Below are 25,725 nucleotides of genomic sequence, written 5' to 3'. Positions count from 1 at the left end.
TTCAGGCTGTGAAATTTCGAGTAGTGATCCACCCAGCCTTGTGGCAGCAATGTCAGGCTGGTAGATGCTGAGCCTGGACTGACAGGAGCAGGGTTCCTTTCTCTCAGAACAATGAACCCAAATGGGACATGGGAGTCCCTCACTAGGGGTGTTGTGCCATGCCTTGAATTCTCAGCATAGACAACAAATTATGTGTGTGCAATGTACATCAGCAAATAAATGTTGTGATTTGCAGCTCAAATCAATGTAGTGTCTGTGTCCTCTTTCACTAGGATGCCTGAATTAACTATTTTTTTGGCACTAGTAGCAAGCTTCTCTGCTCAAAAGCAAGGGATTTTTCTTAGACCATTTAAGAGTTTACAGTGCTCCCATCTGCACTGTAACTTCCTCGCTGCACATGGAAAATGGAGGTTTCCAATCTGTCTGGTTCTGTTTCAAATGCTAAATTCAACCTTGTTATTAACCACCCTCTAGCAATTCACAGTCCTGCAACACATCAACCAAGATGATCCTAATGGTTTTACAGGCCCATGGCCATATTACAAGACTTTGAAGTTAATAATTTTGCTTGAATAAGGAATTCAGAAGTGTTAAAGCATTTGGTTAAGAACTGCAGACACAGAAACAAAAAAATACAATGTCCCTACATACCCTTTGATCTCTTGAAGACAAAATGGAAATACTTGCCTCATTCTTTTCTCTTCCTATGCAAATATCTGTGGTTTCATGAGGTTTACATTATTAAAAATTATCCTCAGAGGCAAAAGTTGTAAAGCCAACTGAATGCGGCTCATTTTCAAGTCAATGAGTTTCTATTTGAACAGTCAAGTCATACAAGTTAAGATAGGAGAATGAGAAAGCAATAATCTAGTAATAACAAAGTGGGAAGAAGTATGAGTACTTAGAACATCTCACTGCCTCAGGACTATGTCCGAGTTTTTAAGTATGTTGAGCTTCAACTTAAGTCGTGTGCATGGAATGGAGCAGGGAAAATTTTAACAGATTTGCAGTTAACAGTTTACTAAATTTTGCACCTGTGAGAGTAGTACCTCAGTATGTAATTTATTTTTCCTAAGCTGCCATTCAAAAATAATATTAAGGAAAAAGTAAATGCAATGCTGTATTCTGTTGAACAGAATGCGTATGTGTCATTGTTGTTCTTTTTCCAGTTTGCTTTGTCTTAAACAAGGACCATGAGTGGTTTTTCCCAGTGCAGTTAATGCTGGAAGGATTGAAGGAAAGAATGAAGAAATGAACAGAAGACAAAGGACATTTGTAGAAGACTCAGTAGTATAGTCTGTCCATGGAACTTTAGTACTCATGCAACACGTGTTTGTATTCAAAAGTTTAAATTTCCCTTTCTCTTTCTGAATTTATTTTAGGAGACACTGACCACATTTCAGCCTTGATGTAACCATTTTCAATCTAGACAACTGCCAGCTTTAATTATTTAGTACATTCATGTCAGACAGCTGAATCTTTGCGGTTCATCCTCCACTACTTGTTCAATAAGAAATCTCTAAACCCCTTCTTCCTCTAGCGTTCCAGCCTCTAATGGATCTCCTCAGCCTCATCACAGACTAAAATCAAACTTTAGCCAGCCCATAATCAACTTCTTCCAACCAGTGATTTGATTTATAATGCCATTCAGCGTGGCACCTGCATCATCTCAGCCCTGTTCAACCTTCACCAATGGCTTGCTAGGCCATTGTTTATTCATCTCCTTGCTTGTTGATTCATCTCCACCAAGAAATGCTTTACCTAATGGAGAGTTGCAATTCTCCATTTCTTAAAATAAGTGGTAAAGGAACCCATTTTTCTTTGTCGTTGCAAGCACATACATCTATGCACATATATATATTTTCATTACTCACTATAGGTTTCTCCAATCACAAAAGTTTCTCTGTCTGGCTATCGGGGGAAAAAAAAAAAAAAATCTCTGTTCTCACATCACCCATGTTAAAGTCAGCTCTGACTCCATCACTATTAATGTAAACTAGCACTGATTCTCTTGTTTCTTCCAGATTTTTATTTCCTAGCTCTCCTAGCCAAAGCAAGAAAGAGTATATGGGGAACAGAGTACACCCAGGCAAAAGAAAATTTAGTCTAAAGAGACAAACTTGGTCAAATGACTTTCTGAACTCCACCAGAAATTATAAAGACCAAATAAATTAAAAATTAAAGACACAGTCATGCTTTACATAATGCTGATCTACCGTCATTTTCTACTTCCATTGCTGCTACTGGCACTCTCATCCCTTTGCACTCTTTATAAATGTGCTAGATGTTCATGTAGAACGTATACTTACAGAATTGTATTTTTCTAGCCCCTGAAAAGCATTTTGCCTGGTTACCGAAGGTAAATTCCAGAACGAATTCCCCTGGATCCACCAGTAAACTTTGGGCCGAAGTTCAGACCTGAAGTTCAGATCACTGTAAAAAAGGCTTGGAGCACAATTCTATGAGCTCTATAGTTGGGAAAGTTAAAAATCAGATTTGGTTTTGAGCCTTGATTTAATTTTGGTTAAAAAACGCCAAAATCTGTCCTTCTGCATGAACTCATTATTGAAGAGGGCGAATGTAACAGGTAGAAGGATATCTTCTTGCTGTATTGTAAGCAAGTTTGCTCCTACTCCGGGTGGTTGCCTTAGTATATCTCAGTAGTCACTATGGTTAACTGTGCTATACAGCACAAGCTAGAAAGATCATGCTGTTAATAATAGGGGTATCCCTCCAACCCCTCTAACCTGTATGCAGCATCTGCTTTGGCATCACAGGACCTTTGGCATTGGTACTGTCCAGCTGACATCAATATAAGCCCTGCTGTTGACTCCAATGATCAGGAACTCTCTTTCAGACACAAGTCAGAATTTTGCTTTCTAAATAATGTTTTTTTCCGTTAGCTTCAAAAGTGATTTTACCTTCTCTTTACCTGTTTTCTTCCATCTTGTTCAGCAGAATGCCTAAAAATAATCACCTTGTTATAAATAACTAATGCTCCTGAATACAAGGGGAAATAAAATGGAAACTGAGAGTCTTTTGCATTAGATCAAAACCTGTTAGAGATAGTTTCCTTTGCAGTGTAATTGTAATTGTCCAACTTTGTGGCTTAAGGGCAGGGAAGACTTAAGAAATAAAAAGAATATAAATCAGGGAGGGAAACAGCCCACTGCTTGCATCACATTTTGAAGTTACATCTGTTTGCATGACACAAACAGCCTTGGTTAACAACTTTATAGCAGACAGCAAATAGTTAGGTTTTTTGCTCATAATGTGAAAAAACTAAAGCAATGAAGGTCTAAGGAAATACTAAAAATAGCATGGAGCTGCGCCAGTCAGTCATAGGACCAACAACATGCTAAGTGTTGTACAGAAAAACTAAGAAATTGTTCGTTCAGAAGATGCTAATTCCCGAAAGTTTTTTAAGGTATCAGGCATCTTTTTATCTGGAAGGACATCATGCCCTTGCAAAAAAACCCATGTGTCTGGTACTGGCTTTGAAGCAGACAGCTTCCTCTTGAGGATTAGTTTTCATTGCATTTTGCTTAAAATAAAATTTTCTTTTCAAGACTGTTTTTTAAATCAGAAATATTAAAGATGCAGATCTTTGTGTATAGGTAAATTTAATGAAAAAAAGCTACCTAAGAAAGTATACCTAGAGTATACTCTAGCAAACAATTCTTACCATTTTCATCAGACCCCCTGATTACAAAAGTAATACTAAGTTTTCTCGTCTCACCGCCACCATTTTTAGCAACTGGGATGATTCAAGGGGATGACCTGGGAGTGATTTCCTGTTTGACAAGGTACAGTTTCTGCTAGAAGAAGGATTCTGTTTCTTGCTACTTAAAAAGCTACCCAAGTTCACTAAAATATAAATAAGTACACTTGTATTTTTCTGCACATTACTCTTGTTTGAAAAGATAAGGTGAGGGAAGACACAATTAAAAAAAACAGACATAGGTTTTTTCAACACCTGGATAGATTTACAAATGTTGATATGAATGAGGTTTATTTTAAAGTAGTACAGCAAGAGGACACGGGGGAGTCTAGAGGCTCAGAGTTTCAGTGTGACATTCTGCCTAATCCAATGTACAGTATATGCCACTGGAAATAAGGGCAACATGCTGATAAAGTGAGACAGTCTTTATGCATTTCTTTATCAGAAAAATACAGGTGAGATATCATTTGCTTTACTAGCCAGAAGCAGTTCAATTCCATCTCTCTCATTTTAACTTTGTCAGCCTCTATATCCTGGTTATTAAAATAAAAATTCTGTCCTCCCAGTCTGCTGTGTTTATGTTACTTTAAGAATTGTTCCTCAGAAATTAGTATTTAAACATTTATATTACTTGCATGCTTCTGAGAATGCTGCCTATTTGTCTTATATTTGAAAAATCTGGGGCAAAGTATTAGTAATACTAAAGAAAAATGGGAATGAATTATCTCTCAAGAAGAATAGGGTAGGTTTTTATAAGAGAAAAAATTTTGAGGAATTTCATATTCAAAAAGAAGTTAGTTACATCAGTCACTATTAACACAATAGTGTTAATAATTTTGAATTATTTACCACACACAGAATGCTATTATTGATTTGCTAGCTGTCCAGCATGAAAGCAGTAGTGGATTTCATTGCATAGAATTACATAATTCTACTACAAATTTACATAAAACTTTATAAAATCAGAGAGGAACTACAATGACCTCTAACTGCACAGACCATTTCAGATAAAAAGAGGTTGCTATAGCTCAAATCCCTAATTTTTACCTACTTTGCTAAAAATAAAGGTCATGATTCTGACACATTTATTCACATTGCAAGTACCTGACTGCACATATTGCTTTACTGTAGAATAGAAAGGCACGGTCCTGATGGAAGGCCAGATGCTGTAATGAACAGGAGATTACAGGGAAATTTCCACTAAGTCTGCAGGAGCATGGTCATAAATAGGTTGTGCTCAGCAGAAGTCAAGCACGTAGTTTTTGCAAAATCAGGCATAAAAAGAAGTATCAGTTCACTTTATGTTTTCCATCTTTGTTTGGATAACTCACTTGTTGATCCAATACAGGCAGCAAGCAATTCACTGCGTTTTTTTCTTCTACTCTTAACTCCTGTCAGTCCTAATAGACTGTTGTATTTTGTTGTTTCTTTGGATCATTACTGAAGCACATTCCTTCACTGCTGTCTCAGTATTGATGAACAGATCTATTCTTTAATCTTCATTTAGTTTTCAGTGAATCATTTGGATGTTTCTGAGTTTAGTCTCTCACATCCACTCCTTCATGTCATTCAAGTTTCCCCTGTGCTGACAGGATTGCAGTGCCAGATTAATTACTGCATATGAGCTTGCTTTGCTAGCAAGTCATGAGTTGAGGAAACTATGATGCATAAAAAAAGTATTGTAATAGTTCTGATAAAGCAAGGTCTGTAGGACAGGCACATCCTTTTATTTGATCAAATGGTACAGTTAGGAAAATGGAAAAGTTTCCAGGCACAAACATGAAAAGCCTAATTGTTTGTCCCAACTGTATCAGCTGGTTTAATACCATTCACCAAAAGCTTTGCTGTCTCTGTCATACACACAGAGTACTTTTGTGCCTTGCACATTCATTTCAAATGAGGATTTATTGGCAAGGCATTTCCGGGTTTTATCTAGGAAATGGGGGGGGGATAAGCAAGAAAAATGATTGAGCGATAACACTGAATTTCCCCAAAACCGAACAATAGATTTAGTTACTTATGAAGATTGTTATAGAGTAGGTATTGGTACACACAACCAGCTGCAAATTTCTTTGTGAGATGACTGTGATCTAAGTCCAAATCTGTAGATCTCTGGGCTTATAAATTGGGATCACGACAGAATTTGAGCTGCTCTGTGCTCATTTACATTCTCTCAGGTTATTCTATTGTCGAGATGTTTACTGCATGAATCTATTGGTATGGTGTGACAGCTGGGGAGAAATAAACAGAAAGTGTTGGAAATGTCAAGAAACTAGTCTGGAAAAAGACCTGTGAACAGAGGACAAAATCCAAGATGCTTTCTGAAGAAGAAAAGTCATAGATTAGAGAAACCAAGCCAAGAAACAAGCACTTGCTAAAGTATTAGAGATAAATAGGGATGCATGAAATAGACATCTAATTCAGTTATGATAGACATATGTGGCCTATTTCACAACCTCTTTCTCTAAAAGCACTGTACTCACAGCTAGAAAGACAGTAGGAATACTGTCTGGTTATTGTACGCAGAATGGTTTTCACAGTTTTGAAGAGGAGATCCAGAGGTGTGTGAACTTCACTCTGTAGACAAGTGACAAGGCCAACCTTTCAATAATGAGTAATGCAAAAAATCCCAGAGGGGCATATAGCTCTGCAAAGGCAGAATTAATTGCAGCTTATCACATCTGAATGAAACCACAGAAGCAGAGTACTTGGGAACATATAAAAATAAGCGCTACAGATGTCCTCTGCAGACATTTCCCCACATTTTGTGCCCCCTAGTTCCCCACGTGTAACAAAGTCCCTAAGCCCCCACTCATCTGCCACTAACTGTTATTGATTCCTTATTACAAATTCACCTTGATGAATTGTTTCAAAACCCTTCTGGCCTGAAGGAACCTCTGGATGCTATACTGTATCATCAAGGGGTAAGATAATTTAAAACTTTTTTACTAACTCTCAGCTAAAAATACACCCTATTTCTGAGTCTAACTATTTAAAATTCAAGAAATTTGGCCAATAAGTCCTTACCCTCACAGTAATCAGAGGAATTGTCATCACTGAAGGCCCACTGCTTTAGATAATGTTTTTTTTTTTCTTGGTGAAAGCAAGAAATTCTTGTCCAGGTAGGGGACAAGCCTGAAGATTTTTTTGTAACTGTCAATCTCAATCTTATGTTTACCATGCAGATTAAAGCAGAGGTCTTACCAAAAGAAGTAGATACTTAGTATGCAAAAGACTATGGCGAGTTGCTGGACCACTGAACTGGTTCCAAAGTAGGTCCCAGGTTGGTAGTATTATAGAACAAAGGGAGCTATTCATGATGCTAATGAAAAAAAAGAAACCAAACAGCTTGGCTATTATGATCATAGTATAAGGCCAAATTAGCAACTCTAAAAAGTAGTTCAGAGATAACAGTTACTCTGGGCCCTAGGGAAAATTGTCTGGCTCAACCACTGCCCATGCCAAAATGGCTCATCTGAGAAAATCAATACTTTTTGTAACCAAGGTTGACATTGGCAGGGCTTATACCATCCCACAATAATGCATTAGACATAGCCAAAACTAAAAGGATTTGTAAAGCATGATTTACATTCTAGGACAATAGAAAAATGTTATTTACTGCTCACCTTTCTAGCCCTGTTATTCATTAGAGTAACACATGATGTTTTCTTTGAAGTTCAGAGAAGGAAGAAGGGCTGGGATAGATTTCGTCAAACTGTAAACTCCCTGCCTATATTCCATGCATATCGATGTTGCTTTCAGACCACTTCTGCAAGGCTCTGAGCACACTCTGAAAAGCGTTCCTTCCCTAAGCAATCCCAGACTCTGCCTTCCTCATTTTGCCTCAGACTACTACATCATTTTCCATTAATAAGTTTGTCTGCTTACTCTATGCATTGGCAACCTTTGCAAAGTTTTCCATTTATTATTTCCACACAACCTCCTTCTTTATTTCTAATATTTGAAGAAGAGTAAGAAGGAACCCTAATATATGTAACATAAGGTTTCTATGTTCTGGTGTGTTTGTTGGAGTGATCGTGCATTGTTGCTTCTATTCTAATCATGAGGAAAACAACAGCTGCTTTTTCTGTCCATTAGCATCACTGCATGTACCTCTCAGGCCATTTGTTCTGAGCTATGTAATGCTCCTCTACTTTGGTTGCCCTATTGTCTACTTTCAGCCTGTACCCAGGGCTAAACTATAACAGTCAGTCTATTACCCAACAACCCCTCACGAGTCAGGAAGGTGAATTGGGAAAAAGGAGAGCAGACCCACAGATAGAAGCGAGAACAGATTTCAATGAGATAACACCAATACCAACAGAGATAGAGAGGTATACTCAGTCAAATGAATACCCATTCCTCAGGAGCAGTGAGAAGCCAGAGGAGGAGCAGGCAAAACCCCAGCAGGAACACCACAGGAGCTCCCTTTCTCAGCCAAACTTCCCCCACTATAATGACCCTGACATTACGGTGTGGGCTACACCTGTAGCTAACTCGAGTCAGCTGCCCTGGCTGGCTTGAAACTGCTGATGGCCTGCCCAGCATGGCTGGGCTGTGATTCTGTCCCAGCTAAACCAGGGTACCTGTATAATACTTATTGAAGGTAAGGAATCACAAAATTGTTCCTAAATGCTATGTCTACCACAACACAGCAATCAGCTCTAGGGAGGGACTACTGCTCCTTCATTCTCTACTCTTCTCTCCTACGGCAGACTTGAGGCTATGGCTTTGGTTATCACAAGCTCAGGAGGATCAGTCCAGCACTATACTTGACAGTGGGAGCTTCAGCCCAAAGCCACAGGACCTGCAACAGTTGCTGCACCGAATCAGTGTGATGGGCGTGATTGTCATCCAGATAATGAAACAAAACTGATCCTTTTGGCCTTTGCAGATCATTGAAAATCCCAATGGTTTTGATGGGATTATTTCAAGTGTCATGGAGGCCACAGTAAGTGATCTGTGCCCAATCTGTGCAACTATATTATGAAGCTGATGGCTTGGCATTGGCAAACCAGAAATGCTGAGTGCTACATGGCCTAAAAAGCTCAGAAATCCCTTTCCCAGAACCAGTCCAACCTGGGTAATTATTCTATGGACTCAAATGCCCAGCAAATTTAAAATGGTTATTTGGGGTTTTTTTCCACTTTGTCCTCTAAGCCCCTGTCTCCTTGCTACTTCCTATTAAATACAAGGCCTCATATTTATGTAAGACACAAACTCACAGACATTATACACACATGCCACTATGTGTGTACACCTTTTTGATGTGCTTTGAGGTGAAAGGCAGTATATTAATGTGAGATTACTATCTTTTCTTCAATAAGAAATCAAAGGGAAAAGAGATCAAAAGGTAGTGATTTCATATAAAAACACAATGAGAGGTCTCTGTCTTCGTGTTTTGTCTACCAAGTTATTTATAACTTGTAGTTATTACTGCTCTTCCCATGGTATAACTAGGTTGCACATTGTAGATTATTAAGAGTGATTATTCAGTATTGGTCAAACGTAAGGTCCTAATTAATTCCTAGTACAAGTGAAATGATTAAAGTCAGTCACAGCTTTGTCTACAAATGGAGTAAAACCAGACTGTTTTCTCAGCACCTGGCCTGCTGCTTTGTTTCACAGTTCTATTGTTATCTTTATCTTCACTGCTTTATCCAACATACAGCATTTTCACTGGCTTTGCATGAGAATGAGACTAAGAGAGATGTGTCATCCCTTGGAGTAGCTTTTCCAGGACCAGCTAAGAGATAACACAAACCGGCTCTGCCTTTTTGAGGAGCTCTGCTCCTTTTTCCAACAGACCTAATTATGAAGTGTTGCTTAAATTCCTGCTTACTTATATCACATCAATTTCCCGAGAAGGTTGCCTAAGTAAAGATGAAAAATGAGAACTGACTTCAGGTTCTGATCCAGCTTTCATCAACCACTAATATTTAAGGCGTAAACTGAGAGATATCATCAATGGCAAAATGCGCTGAAGTGAGACTACACAATTTCCCATGCTTTAAATTCTGTATCTTGGTAGCAATAGACAAGTTTATCCCTACACTAAATATCAAGTTTCTCTTTGCATTGCAGATTTATTGAAAATTATTATGGGAAGCAAAGCATGAAAACTGGAAAGCAGCTAGCAAGAACTGCTTCATTTCTGGGAATCTAACAACAGGGTATGCAATACCTGCATTTCTGAATTGAAATTTGAGAGAGAGAAAGGGAGTTTGACCTGAAACAAAATATCAGATACGAATTCTGAAACTAAATTTGATATTTTCCCTCCATGTCCATACTTGCCTTTTATTCTGTTCCAGAATTCGTGATTCCAGTGTTGTCATATTTCTTTGACTCATAGGGAGAGTTGGATGTGAAACCAGATTCAGATTTTTCAACTCAGCCCAAATCACAGTGCATGGCTGGTATAAAATTTCATTTAATTTACCTCTGTATTTTAAATATCTGAAGAGACTAAGTTCCACAAACATTATAAGGAAAACAAGAAAGATAAACAACTAAATAAAACCTTGGAATTTTATTACACAGAAATACTTTGAAAAATACATTTTCCATCTGCAGACTAGCAGAGAAAAAAATGAATTCATTTTTACTTCTTTTTCAGTAGATGCCAAGTGTTTCATGTACTGCCTATAAGCTGCCAGCTTTCCCTTGGTCTACATACTAAGTGAAATCTGATCACCTTAAAGCTCAAAAATATATCACAGGACAGAAATAATAGCTGTAAACCAGGACAGACATCCTTCTGATGAAGTGATGCCGAATTATACTCTCATCTCATGGTCATGCAGACACTGATAAAAAATGCAATGACCTCCACTACTGTACTCGGTAAAAATTATAACATCTGAACAGCCAGCAGCTAATTCTGAGCAATGCCAAGTGCTGTTTTCAGAAGATGATTGTGTATCATTCATTTCTCATTCCTTGTTGTACCATTGTGCAGACATCACTGGCATTTCACTGAAGATACAAGTTTATTCTGGATCTCCCCTAAGAATTAGTTTAAGTTACGGAGGAAAGAGCAGAATCTGTGCTGAACAATTGTAACCCATTAATACAATGGATTGAAAATGTGACTCTAACCATATTGGCTTCATATTTTGATTAAAGCAGATTGATAGAGAAGCAGGAAAATATCTTAGTGTATTGCACTCGGAGAAGAAAGAACATGCGATTGGCAATGTGCTAAGAAGCAGTAGGAACAGAGGAAGGATTAGTTACTCTGGAGTGCTGAAGTCACGAGTAGCATCCCATATTGAACCACTTGACCATCTATGCCATACTCCATATTGCATATGCCACATAAATTACAGAAATATTTTGACATCTTCATTGCATTGTTTAGAAACCTTTTTAGGGAGTAAAATATTTCTATCTAGATGCAGCACTAACTATAAGGACAATGCTCAGTTCTTGTTCTCCAATAAACCGCAGTGTTTTTCACATTCTTAAAAGTACCATATAACTAAAACCTATTGCCTCTACAAAGCAAGGCCCTTCAATGAATGCTTTTGTACAGCTGGTCAGGAAACCTGAATGCATGAAAAATTCTGAGATTTCAGTCTTCGGCTGCTCTAGTTATAAAGAATTTGCCAATATTTTCTCAGGAAGAATGAGAGACATGCTGAACACAGACTATTTAAGTCAGGGCAAACAACACCTTACATGTGACAGGCACAGTTCCACTGTCCTGCCCTTTTTGAGTTGAAGAGCAACTTGAGTCTCCCATATTCTAACCGAGAGATATCTAACCATCCATCACAAGGGTTTGTTACTCCGGTGCCAAGAGCAGTGGAGTTCTTACACAAAGCACAGTAACTGAATCTGGAGAGTCTGAGAGACACTTGTCCCGGAAAAGCCAACCATGTCAGCGTCAGGCACTCATAGGCTATGTTAGCACTTGCTTGAGTCCTTGTTCTCTATTCAACGTAATGATGATTTAACCAGTCCTGTTCTTATCCTGAACAAGTGCCTCGATTAGTGGCTATGAGCTGCTGTGGGATCTTTCTTCTCCTCACGTGCCCTTGTTGCAGAAGCCCATATCCCAAAGCTAAAAAAGTCCAAATATTTTTTCATCAAAATCAGCACATTTCTATTTTACTATTTCTTTCTAAAAAAGTCAGAAGTTTTTAAAAAGAAACCTCCAAAAATGAAAACTAACTTCAGGGATGTATATGCTATAGGGAGGTGAGGAATTCTTTCAGCCCCCTTTTTTAGCCTGGTAAGATTGATAGAGATCTAGCTTTCAGACAGTTGTGGCATTTTTAAGAAGAGGAAAACCATGATGTGCCACTTTGGAATCCTGTTTACCTTCAGCTTTACCCAAATGTGCCTTTTCCCTAGCAGAAAGAACAGTTTAAAGTTTGAAGACATACTTGTGCTGTAATGATCTTCTCCTTAACAAGCAGTTTGAAATGGTAGCACAAATGTGAAGGAGATTCATGAAGGAGGAATAGTAGGTTTGGCAGCCTAAGGCCAGCAGCAAATGTATTTCTCACCTAGTGCTAAAATTTGCTGTGCAGATTGGACAGGTAATCCTTGTAAACTTTCAAAGGTACTGGTGTACTGTTAGCAAATACCACCCTCATTTTAAGAGGCTGCTTACATTAAGAGGCTGCTTACATATTTCTAGTAGGTATCAGAGGGTTTCTGTTTGTCAGAAACATAATTTTTTAAAAACATGAATGACAGCATAACAGAAGTTAGAAAGGGAAGAGATCTATGAGCTTCTGCAATACATTCTCTTACTGAGGATTAATTTCTTTATTCTAATTTATTTGAAATGTTCAGGTGTGGTCTAATTTTAGCATTCTGAGGAACAACTTTTTAAGAATATTTGAAGAAATTGACTTGCTTTTACAACACTGAACTATATGGAAAGTGTTTTTCCTTAGAGAGCAAGGAGTCTAAAACATCACCAATCTGTTCCTGTGTTTGGAAATCATTTACCTACCACCTGGGAACATTACAAACTGACATATGGTGCTGTCATTTTCTGCCTCCTGGCAGCTAGTGGAGGGAGGAAAGTTTAGCCTAGTTAGCACTAAAGGAAAGTGAGAGGAAAGGGAACCTGGTTAGCACTAAAGAACCACTAGAAAGAAGAGAACCATACGAACCATATTTTTTTCCAAGAGGAAGTTGCACTCTTAAATAATTCTTAAAATATTGAAGCAATAGTTAGAGACCAGGAGGGATTGAGCTTGCCACACTACTATTTTTAAAGCTAGGGACTCAAATAAGAAACAAAAGAGAAGAACAATTTAACACAATAAATAATTCAGCAGTGGAATTCATGGCCACAGGAGAACACGTTTATGAAGAGACTCAAAACATAACTAGATAAATTCATGTAAGAAAAATCCTTAAATGGCTATCAAATATTATTACAGATGCAAACTCCAACCCAAGAGGTGCCCCTATGTGTTAAAACAGACAGAAGATGGGAGGGTGTACTGATAGAAGTGTCACTATATGCCTGTCATTTTTTTAATACTCTCTCTAAAGCATCCACTACTAGACATTGCCAAAGATACTGGGAAAGGTCACCTTCTTGTCTGTAAGAAATGTTATTTACAAAATCACCAGTCATCATGTAAGCTGTGAGTCTAAAGGAATACCAAGGCATGTACCTTTATTTATGTATTTAGTCATGTACTTTTATTTATGTGTCTGAATATAGGTGTAAATGTCAGATTATAGGCATTTGCTTTCAAAACTTTTAGCTAAAGGACTTTTAAAAGTATGAAACATAAACTAGTTGTGTAAAAAATGGATATATGGCACCTTATATGTGATAGTTATGACGTAATTTTATACAGGTTCTAAATGTTATTTCAAGACCTTTTAACATCCTGCAGTCTGCCTTTTATGTTTATCAGCCTACATCTGCTCTGGTTGCAATAAAGGAAACTTAAAAGGAGAAGGACATTTCCAATCTACAGCAGAATATATTTGCTAAGTAGTAAATATAAGCAAGAGTTCAGCTAATATGCTCTGTGTCATCATCTGCAAATCTACGATAGTCACACATAACCTGGTTTTTGTTACAAAACCGACGGAACTGGTTAAGTAACTTGCATACACCTGGAGAAGGAATGACACTAACAACATAGGTTTGAAGTCTAAGTGCATACCAAAGGTTGCAGTTGGTAACCTTGCAGCCAGTCTAAAATTATGCAGGTGGATTAAGAATTTACTAACATTTCAAATGCAAATGGTTTATCAATCCTGAAAGACTGGATAAAAGATGAATCTGATTATTATGTTTCTGGAACTTATGTGATTCAATCGGTGAACAGCCCCAAGCCATGAGGCAAAAGCACCCACTAGAATGGAGTTAAGCAAACCTTTCTGACAGGAAAGCAATTGAACCTCATTTTATTTTCCATATGACAACCCTAGTTGTCCTTAGAGATCAGAAGCCTACAAAGGATGCAAAAAAAGCTTAGTCATAAGCAATCTGCATGAGGTTTTTTTTAACCTGTCCTTGGACTCACAGCTCATACAAGGACTAATGAAATCACCATTCTTTTATAATTTAGGGGAAATTTGTATGCAGTTTGCCTAAACAAATCTCTTAGCAGTTATTTTTCATTGCTGATTCACAGCAGCAGTAAGACAGCAGCAGAAAAGGTGACTCCCTCCTTGGTATGTAATCCCCTGTCGGAGTTAAATGCTAGATAGTAGCATAGCATACCTCGGCCATGTAACCCTTACTTTCAGTGCTTCCCACTACAGCTCTAACTGACCTGGTGGCTCCACATGCTCGGGTTCCTGGTCGAGATAGCAATTGGCTTCTGAAAAGCATACAGCAGCATAATACGGCACTGTGCTGTGTTTAAGTCGATGCACATCTGCAGCAAGGGAGTTGAAGCCCGTATCAATGGCCTCTGCAGCTTAGGTAAGCCTTGCTCTGTTTAGTGCTTCTCACAGAGATGTTTCTGTTTTGAACAGTGAGGACAAACCATCTCTGCTGCCAGTGGATTCTGACTGGAAGCCTCTCCATGAGACAAAGCACAGAAAAGCAGGGTTACAGGGCCAGGTCTTTAATTGGTTTTGATCCAAATAGCTCCAGTAATATCAGTGGATTAATGTCAGTTTTCATTACTAGAAGATATGCCCTACTGTGTGTGTGAGGAAGCTAACAACTTATTTTCTTGAAGGGACATAGTGCTGCACATAAGGAATTAGTAGTTCTCCTGCTTGATCTCGCATCCCTCAGTACAGATATAGCCTTAGCCTGCCCTTTCATGATCACACAACATTGAGTTGGACTGGGATTTAGGTTGAGAGCTGATAGATAACATTACCAGCCTCTGTGAGGAAAGAGGTAGCAGTCAATCAGCTAATGAATTCTTCTGTAATGGAAGTAGTGCATGGGGAAAAACATGCAATGCAGTAGAAAAATATCTTCCTGATAACAATATACTCTTACAGGGTACACCTTGTAAAAAAGAACTAAGTGACTCCACTGTACACTCCTGAGTGTAGCTTCCCTGAGGAAAGCGAAAAGGGACAACACTGAGTTAAAAAGCTACAAGATCAAATCTAAACATTTGGGGGTGAGGTGATGTGCAGAAGAAAGCCAGCATTACCTATGAAAATTAAAATTGGAGGCATATTTGGGAGTGTGCTACATTGCTGACATTTAGAACACTGGACTTTCCATTTGAGTTTACATCAGCATCCTCAGAAAGCACTTTGAGATATGCAAGAAGCACTTTTCCTCTGCATTTACCATGTGTATCCAGCCCTTTCACCTGTTTTTTTAAGTGTGATTTTCTGTGCAGACAATGATCCATAGCACATAAGTGAGAAGACTTCAGAGTAGCAGTTAAATGGAAATGCTAGCTTATTTTTCTAGGGTAAATAGCCTCCAACACATTCAAAAAGTTGTCTTTCTGGGTTGTAAATACGGACTATTTCATACAGAGTGGTTGTAGAGTGATGGCAACAGAGAAAGCAGCCCAGAGCATATTTAAGGGAAGTTGTCCTTATTTCTTTGCAAAAGGATTAATCTTCCTACCATCACTCAGGAAACAAGGCTTTAAAAGTGACACTGGGTGAAGGAGGGAACCAAAAACACCATGAAGGAGTGGGGAAAGAATGTATCTTCTTGATAAATAAGAACTCCTTAAAATTTGCCAGTAGCAGACAACCACTTTATTGTCATTTTATTTTCTCCGTTCTACCAAAGCAGCAGATTTGCAATGGCAGCCACACAAGCAGCAGATTTTACTGTGGCCTAATATTTAGATGTTGGCAGCAGAAAAGCAGGTACTGCCACTGCACACAGTGAACAACAAATCCATCAACTATCTCTTACTTCACTAGATTTAGCTGTCAGCAGGTGTCACACCAGGGAAATGTCATTGATTTCAATTAAATTATTCCTTTACATTTAATTGAAAGGAGGCTTAGGGCCTATAGTTTCCTTGGTCCATCTGGATAGTATACCCAAGTTTTACTTTGGTCTCTTGCAAAACAATGGAGACTAAATGCATTAACAGGTAAGACCAAAAGAGGGAGGTAATCAAAGGGGATGCAGGAAATAAAACCACTTTTATGCCTTTAGAATCTGATGTGTTAAGTTGGGAGAGCAGTAAGTTTTATTTTTCTGTGTCATATCACACAAATCCAGCATATCTCTCTCTGAATTTGCAATTTAATGCTAAAAAAAGATTATCTACTTTCCACGCATCTACATAAATAATGGACAAGGTCTCATTTCCGGTTCAGATTGCTGCTGTTAAGATTAACAGCAGTTTACCTGCTTTGGTATGGGATGGGGAAAAGTCAAAGGACTGTCTATAAACAGAGATTGTGCAATCGTTTCCCTCTTGCTGTTGCTGCTGCAACTATAGCTTTGGATACAGCCCTAAAAACCGCCAGTTTTTAATTATTTAACAGCTGGATGTGTTTAATGGGACACGAGATCAAGTTTTACATCAACTGTTATGGAGAAGGCACAGAAGCAGGAATACTGCCACATGTGCATCTTCTGCAGAAAAGAAGAATAGAGGCAAAGTTGCCGAAGGCTTTTCAAATATCTAATTACCAAAAAAATCAGTATTGATATAAGGAAGATGTTCAATTTCATCTAATATACAGCATTTTGAACAGAAAACTAGAGAAACAATGAAGAGTAGAATGCCATCTGCTTTGTTGACAAGACTGAAGGAAAGATCATCATATTTGACTACACTTGATGACAACCTGATTGACAGCCAATATAAAATACTAAAAAAATCCCAACAAAACCGAATATTTCTCCCCCTCCTCAAATTAGAAAGCAAGTCAGAACTCTGATTTACATTACTTTTACAAAAAGTAATATACATACATTACTTTCTGCAGGTTTATTTAAATGTATGTATAATATAACATTACAGATTTGCAGAACCAGAACCCAATACTCAGTGCCAATTGAAACCAACATGTTTTAGCTGTTTTAAAAGTTCAAAACTGGATATACGCATATATGTTCCTACATATGTTCTTATTGAACATTTCCTTCTTAAGGTTGGGAAATACATTTCCAAGATATCTTATCAGAAGATAAACTTCTCTTCAGCTGCGGCTGAGTGGAGCTTGAAATACCCCAAAGCTTGTCTTTAGTTGTACAAATAACCTTAGCTTTCTCTAACAAAGGAGCAAATTAGAAAATATAAAATAAAAAAGGCAAAGATGCAGGTAGAATATAACCAATACATGTTTTCTGCAGGTATGATCAAAAGATTTTCCAAATTTATTGCACTACTTACTTACATTAATTACTTTGAGAGGGTATACTACATCACATGTATGTCTAAATAATTTACTTGAGGTTTGGTCATCCAACCTTTGATTATAAGAACAATTCTGAAGTTGACAAGAATAGCACAAACATAGCTAATAAAATACCTTACGCAGAGAACGGAGAAATCCACCTATGCACTTTTGTCGCATGCATTAGCTCAATAAACTGATTATCTGAAGAGTCCTTTTCAACTGTGTGTTCTCATTCTACCCTCCTCCCATCCATACAAATTTCATTATGCCTAAAATTATGCACGGACCTAAACCTTCTCATGGAAGTTCTTGGCCCATACTATAATCAAAATGCTTTAAAATTAGAGACCTTTTCCTGACAAGGCCTTGTGCCTGGCTTCTCTTTATCACTGTTGGGTGCTATAACCATGAAATAGTAATACTGCAAAGTGAAAGAAAGGACCATTAAAATATAACCTATTATTAAGTGGGCACTGATCTGGACCTCCCAGATAGGTATGTGTCATCTGTCTAATGAGATTCAGAGTGTAAAACAGACACAGAAGCTTATGCTATTACTGAAGAAGTTGCTCACATGACAAAAAGATTCAAAGGAAGCATCACAAATGCAGTAAAATTAAACAAGTGTGCTCTAGGGTAACAGCTTCTGTCTGCAATAATGGAAAGATAAAATGAGGGAAGGAATCTACATCTAATGCCTGTTATAATTTTTATTTGTCTACTAGAGCTGATGTTTAAACCATTCCTTCTAGACTTTGAAAAGAGGCAGGAAAAGGCCGGGGTGTTTGGCAATAGCTGTCTTTAGGGTTTTTTATGCTTATCTGACTGTGTCTCTTCCTCTACAAGCATTTTAATGTTGCAATTAAGAATTAAGTTTATGCTTGCATATATATTGATTTGTTGATCTTCTGCCTATAGCCACATGTTCTCTTACGGTGAACCTGCCCTGTGGTATTTGAACTTGCTGCCTATATTCCTTTTTCCAATCTAAAATCCTATTACAATGTTATTATGGCTTGTCATGGCCATAGAGAGCCAGAAACTTGTGCTTCAGAAACTATTGAGTCAGGAAAACTTAATGTCATTGCAGTTAATAGTAAATCACAGGTAGAATGGGAACTGTTCTCATTTGAAGTTAAGCAGGTTCTCTAGTTCTCTCATAACAATGTTTTTTCCATGATAGCTCCCAGCCATGTAGTCTCATCATAATTTAGAACCACTGTACTTAAGATATCCACTAAACAGGTGAGGGAGTTCATAGTGAAGGTGGATTACTGTTCTTTGGTACAAATTACAGGCTTTTTTATGTCCACTGAGAGCACTACATTTACAATAAGAGAGTGGATGGACCCAGAACGTCTCTTCTTGTAGCAACATTTTACCTCTTTAAAAGCTGATATTACATTGCCTCTGATTACTCTTCTCTAGGCTATTTTTCACATCTTCCTTATGTAGACTTTGAGGGGGTTTTCTGCTGTATGTGTTTGGTGGGGAGGGGAGCATTTGCTTCCATTACTTGGGTAGTATTATTGCAAATCCACCATATTTCAAATTTGTATACATCATATAAAACTATATCAATTGTAAGGTACATTTTAATATGGAAATTCTCTGTACCATGATGCCACCACTCAGTGAAAGAACGCTTAGATTGCTTGTTTTACTGAGGAAAAAGTTGAATCCAACATAAAATGCATTTATTAAGGCTAGGAAAAAATATTTTAAAATCCTAGATTCGATGTTACTCACATAACCCTCCAGATTCACAACACAATCTTTTTTTCAAAGTGCAACATTACTAGGTTTCAATCTTTAATATTTAAGTTCTGTAATTATGATGAGATGAATATTTTATCCTCTACCATATGATCACCCTAGGCTGTTTAATTTTAGACCATGAACCATATTTTACCTAATACATTAAAATGTAAGATATCATCCAAAATTACTTGGGTTTTTAAATACAGTGATATATGGTGTGTGAACCTTACAAGGCATTTTTGCTGTACCTCCTTTTACTGTGAAATCCCTGCTCTCTCCAAGCTTATCACATTGTAAAGGTATGACAAACTATATCAGCATTACATTATCACAGAGAAACTTGAAGAGCTAAAAAGGTTTAATCACCAGAAAGTATGTGCCTTTGTGCAAATGCTGCCTATTCCCGCTTTGTTTCCCCCAACATTGCTAAAATCCATGTCTCACTCTGTCAACCTCCACTATCCAAGGCAGGAAGGATAATGTCATGGAGCTGGTGCTCTTGCATCAAGACATTTAGATGCTCCAGAACACCTCCTACTGCTCTATTTCTTCCATCCGTTGGCTCTTTCACTTCACCCACTGTTTCTTCTTCTATCTCTTTTTCCATTACAGAGGATGCCAGAATGATTTGAGCCACTTTGCTTATGCAGGCTACAGCTCTGAATGCTTCCATCCCTTGTCATGGCACACAGGGTCAATCTCAATGAATGGGAGCATTGCTTTGCCAGATTTTAGGACACTAAGGAACATGACAATTACATGTGTTGTGTTCCTGATAGGATTAATAATTACAAACCTCTGCAACTGATTGCATTTGACTGAAAAGACTCAATACTTTCTCGCCAAGTTTCTTAAAACCCTAAATTGAGTACCTCTGCAGAGCATGGCCTGTTACTAGGTTTAGGCTAGTCTTCAATATCAGGACTTAGTGCTTCATGTAGAGCCAGAGACTGTAGAGATGAAATCTCACTCTCCAATATTATGGCTACTTTTATGCTCTCCTTGTTAGATCAGTCCTATCTTATCACTGGCCTCTTTCACCTCTGCACCTTCAGGTGGGACAGATGGCAAAGAACACTGGTACAATTGTATAGGCTTAAAGATGCCCTTCTGTGTCTAGTGTGAATATTGCAAAACCTTTCAAACTTGCTTGTTCAGTCTGTGACCATGAAAGAGAAAGAAAATTTGCATTCCTGTATATATTCCAGTTGGTGAGGAAACCTGAAATGCAGACAGCCAGAGGACAAAGTGCTCTCCCTGATATTGGCACTTGTGTACTTCACTGTACTAACCTGCTTCAATGGAGTATGGCATATAACCAATATAAATTTACTGCCTGGCTGGTAATACCAGGAAAACTTAATAAAATGCTAATCAACACAATTGAATAGATGCTTTCCTCCTCAGACTCTTGAGAAAATACTTCTCTAGACTCATTTTGGAGGTGTCTCTCTACAATACAAATTATTCAAAAAGTCTAGACATGTAAGTATGCAAAGTAATTCCCTAGGAGCTCTAAGAACTCTGCTGCAGACTTCTGGCCAGATGATCTCTATTGGAGAAGTATTCTTTGTGAGATCTAATGGATTCTCAGAGCTGCAAAGTGCTTTATAACACCTTCATCACTGCCATCTCACAGTCCCCAGGAGGGAACACATCTGCTTTTTTACATTTGAAGTCATTTACTAGGCAAGTGCAGCCCTCAGTCATGCTTGGACATTCCCTACAGAGCAGACCAGGTATGAAAACTCATGTAAGCAGGTTATGCGCAGCTTTGGGTCATCTCTGAGGTTAGTTAATATCCCATAACAAATATTAAGTGGGTATTAGTTGTTCCAAGAATGCTGTCTAGTCCTCACTGAAAACTTCTAAGTATACTGCAAGCATATGGGGATTTTATTATAATATCCCTTAATTTCAGAAATATGACTCTATGCAGCACCTGCAGGTTATTTACACTGTCTTTTTAACCATTTAGGTAAAGGCTTGAGGTTCTTTACTCATTTGGTGACAATAAGGAGGCAGACTTCTTCAGAGTGAGAATGCATCCACATGCATGAAGAGCCTTCTCTCTACACAGGTGTCCGTACTCCTATCCATCTCTTAATGAAAGCACACAAGAATATTGCTTTTTCTCTCATTTGTGTGAATCAGAAGCCAGTAGTATTAACAAGAGAGAAAGAAATCATGTTCAGCCTTCAAAGTGTTCGTTCTCACAATTAGTTAATTTCTTCCTCTTTGTGTTGTAGTTTGTTTGTTAGGGTTTTTTTTGTAAATCATAATCTCTTGGATCAAAATAGGAAGATAGTGACTTAGAGTATCCCTCTCTTTTGAAGTTCCTTTTGGAATACTACTTTGGTATGAAACAGAGGCATAAAATAATATTTGACAGGGTCTTGCTGTCATATATTTTTTAAAATATCCTTTAAAGTGCAATGACAGTTTATTTAAAATGAGGTTCTAAAAATTACTATTAACGTACCACTTCAATGGACTTTTACATAAAATCTTCTTGCAGAGAGCCTGAAGAAAAAATAATCTGGACGATTATTTGGCTGTATTTGTAGGTTCATTTCAGCCTATCCTGTGACTCATCTGTTAGCTAGAGTCCATGCTTTTTTCTGTGGGTATCTTTAAACAACTGTCTTCTCCACTCTTCTCTTAGAACATTTACCCAGAATATCTCCTTTGTCTTTACAGCCATAGCAGTGAGACAATTTCATTGCGAGGATATTTCTCAATGTTACATCTTTGTTAGAAAATACAGGGTATTGGATGCAGCTATTCCCAAATGTTAAAAGTCTAAAATTTCTTAAACATATGCTGGTTTTAAAAGAGAAGGTAGGAAGAGAGCCTGGAGAGGAGAAGACTCTGAGGAGACCTTATTGTGGCCTTTTAGTACTTAAAGGGTGCCTATAAGAAAGATGGAGGCAATCTTTTTAGCAGGGCCTGCTGCAATAGGACAAGGGGTAATGGTTTTAAGCTAAAAGAGGGCAGATTTAGACTAGATATAAGGAAGAAATTTTTTACAGTGAGGGTGGTGAAACACCGGCACAGGCTGCCCAGAGAGGTGGTAGATGCCCCATCCCTGGAAACATTCACGGTCAGGTTGGACGAGGCTCTGAGGAACCTGATCCAGCTAAAGAGGTCCCTGCCCATGGCAGGGGGTTTGGACTACATGACCTCTAAAGGTCCCTTCCAACTCAAACTGTTCTATGATTCTATGATTCTATGAATCTATTGCTCTTAATGGGAACAAATATTATCACCTACAAATTAATTGTATTGGAAACAAATACAAAGTGATATACAACTAGTGTGCTCTGGCTGTGCTGCAGTTTCTACAGAGAATTTTGGGCATTACACTTCCAAAATAACCACTAAATATATTCATTATCCATCCTCAGAAATATAAAAATATCTATCACTGGAAAATGCTTAATAAAGCCTAATATAAGGAGAGTCTCAGAGTAAGAAAGCAATATATAAATAAAAGCCTTTAGATGTCCATGCTGTAGCCAGTGTAATTGGAATAATAAATGGGGAAGAGTATTATTGCATACACCATTAATCTACCCAAAACCCAGAGGTGTTTCATAAGCTTAGCAGCAGTAGTATGTACATTGTCACCAGAAATTCCTTCTGCAGAAAATGAGGTTCAGCATCAAACTTCCAATCTGGAAGTCCTTTGCGATCTACTAAATGTATGGTATAGATAAATACCACATAGTTGCAACTTTATCTCATTTTCAGGAACTTCCCCAGAGACCATCACTCTCAAGTTCTGGGAAAATCTAAGTTATTTTAGCACCGTGTTTTATATTGAAATTAATGGAGCTCTTGCAACAAATAACACAGTTTATTTGGTTTGTGTTTGCTCAGATAATATTATTAACAATTCTCACCAATATACTTGAAATAAGTCAATAATCTGAAATAAAATTTGACACTACATAACTGGAATTGCAGCTAACAATACAATTGTTATCCTCTCTCCTTAAGAAACAGGTAATATAAAATTTAGAATCCTTAATCAAGTTGTATCAGTTAAATTGCTGAATTTATAATCTCTGTTCACAATTGAAAATTACATTCCCTCAAAAAAACTAATTACCATTTCCAAGCATTTCCCCTAGCTCCTAAAATTTATATCAAACTCTAACAAAAGATGGAATTGCCACAGCAACTGCCAATCTGCCTGCTTTTTATTGCTGTTTTTGTTTTCTCACTCAGAAGCCCACATAATAAACCCATTTCATCAAATGACCAGCCATGGGAGACTGAAGTCAATGCTTTTGGAGAAGACAGTGCTTTTCTACCAGAGCAAGATGTTGAAAGTAGAGAAAACAGCAAATGCAGATGACGATTACAGCCCAACTGCACTTTGAAACTTCCAACAGGATGACTCTTTGACATGATTGTCAAAGTATCCAACAACACACTTCTGCAGAAAGAAACATTTCTTAGTATTGCTTTCACAAGCTTTACTCTGCATCAGGAGATCTTCATTGGTCTACTGGCCTCTAATATATCATGATGCTGTGGCTCAGCCACAGCATTAAAAATAGCTTCTTGGCATGGAAGAAAAACCTTTCACCCATATTCACTTAGGTAAGGTATGCCCTAAGAACACAGTAAATTGTCATCACCAAACATAACTGAATGGCAAAACCGTATGCAATTGCTGAAGGGAATGAAATAAACTGTAGAAAACAAATGAATTGCTAAAAAGGGCTCTTAGGACTCCTTACATACTTTCTTCAATATTAAATAGCTCTGAGAAAGCAATTAAATGTTCAAGATACATTGTATGTAATGGTTACTCTGTCTTCATTGACACTAAGAGTACTTTTGATGAAAATATATTCTTAAATTGTACACATGTTGAGCAAACAACTTGAAAGTCTGAAGGTTCTGGGGGTTTCACTCATGGAAAATTACACTCTTGCCTTGGCATCCAAGAAAAAGGTTCACTGGTCATATATTCAAAGGCTATCATTCACCACTCAGAAATGAATGAAACAGTTAAATTCTAAGAATATTATTGTCTTCACCTGTCTTAAATTCTGTGTAATTTTTCCATGCAAGATTCTTTGCAAACTTAGTTACATTACTTCGAATTCTCCCTACAAGCTCACTCTCTCCTTTTATTTATATCATGTCCAAGCGCATGGGAGTTGTAAGTTTGTTCTTGAGAACAGGACAAATGTGGGACTGCAGAGAAATATTTCAAAAATGTCAGATGCACATAGCATGCTATGATTTAACTGGCCATATCAATCATCCCTGCAATTTAAAGGCAGTACCGGTTTCAGTTTAGCTGGCAATATATAAAAAGTTTCGGTGACTTGTTCCTGAGGTTTTGACTTATGGTATTAGAATGAGGAGTGAGAAGTGAAATGCTTAACCGCATATTCATTCTTTGCCAATATTACCTGTAATCAAAGTCACCCAGCAGTTCCTACACAACAGATTTCTTTTGGATCCTTCCAAAGTATGGCCACCCAACCAAGCTTTTGCTATTTCTGTACTTAAATTTACCATGGTGGTGATACAACTTCTGACTAAAAAAAAAAAAAAAAAAATCAGCTTTAGTGTCTCTGAAACCCAGATAAAATGGAATAGGCTTACAAACAACACCTAGTTTTAGGAGTAGAGCAGCAGGACAAAAGCACTAGCATATGCCTAACTCATCAAAGTGGCTGGTTCAATAATATCAGGAGGAGAAATAGCTTCCATAGACATTGAAAAAATTTCCAAAGTAGAAACAGTGTGATATTTGTGCTTTTCATCACATTTTTTTTTAGTGTAGATGCTGGAAATTCCAGACATCAGCTTATGTATTTGGGGCAGTATATTTAAAGGATTTTTTTTTTTTTATGTTAGAAAACCAACACATGTCATAAGATGAAAAACTAAACAAGGTCTTTTTGACTCCAGAAGGATCTCAGCTTCATACTTCATTCCCTCTGGTCCTAAAACTACACACAACAAACTCCAATTCCTTCTCTTTCAGAAATGGCTTGAAACAACATGTTCTATCACCTCTCCTTTCTGTGAGAAGAAGAAAGAGCAGTTTCTCAATCCATCTTTCTTCAGTAACCAGGTAAAAAAAATACCTATGAAACAAACCAAGATAAAAAAGTATGCACTAGAAGTCTCTGCAGTGACCTGACTGGCAGATCAGCCCCAGCAGCACCGGTGGTTGTCAGCATCCCTACTGGTTGTCTTCCTTCCTTTTTCACTTTTTGGGGTTTTTGGTTTTTGTTGGGATTTTTTTTTTTCATTTAGGATTCTTCAAGCTTTTGTCTGTCTTCAGGTTCTATTTGCTGACTGTTTCCTCATGAGTCTGGACTCCTGCAGCTTTCATTTTGAGCCATATCTTATGCTGCCGAGGATCCAGGTGGAAAATGAAAGGCTGGATTATAGGTTAATAAGTCCTGCCACAAGCTGCA

This window comes from Leptosomus discolor, chromosome 7 (assembly GCF_034619465.1).
Source record: "Leptosomus discolor isolate bLepDis1 chromosome 7, bLepDis1.hap2, whole genome shotgun sequence".
In the NCBI taxonomy this organism is placed as follows: Eukaryota; Metazoa; Chordata; class Aves; order Leptosomiformes; family Leptosomidae; genus Leptosomus; species Leptosomus discolor.
The sequence above is the reverse complement of the archived record's forward strand: the minus strand, read 5'-3'. Positions refer to the sequence as shown.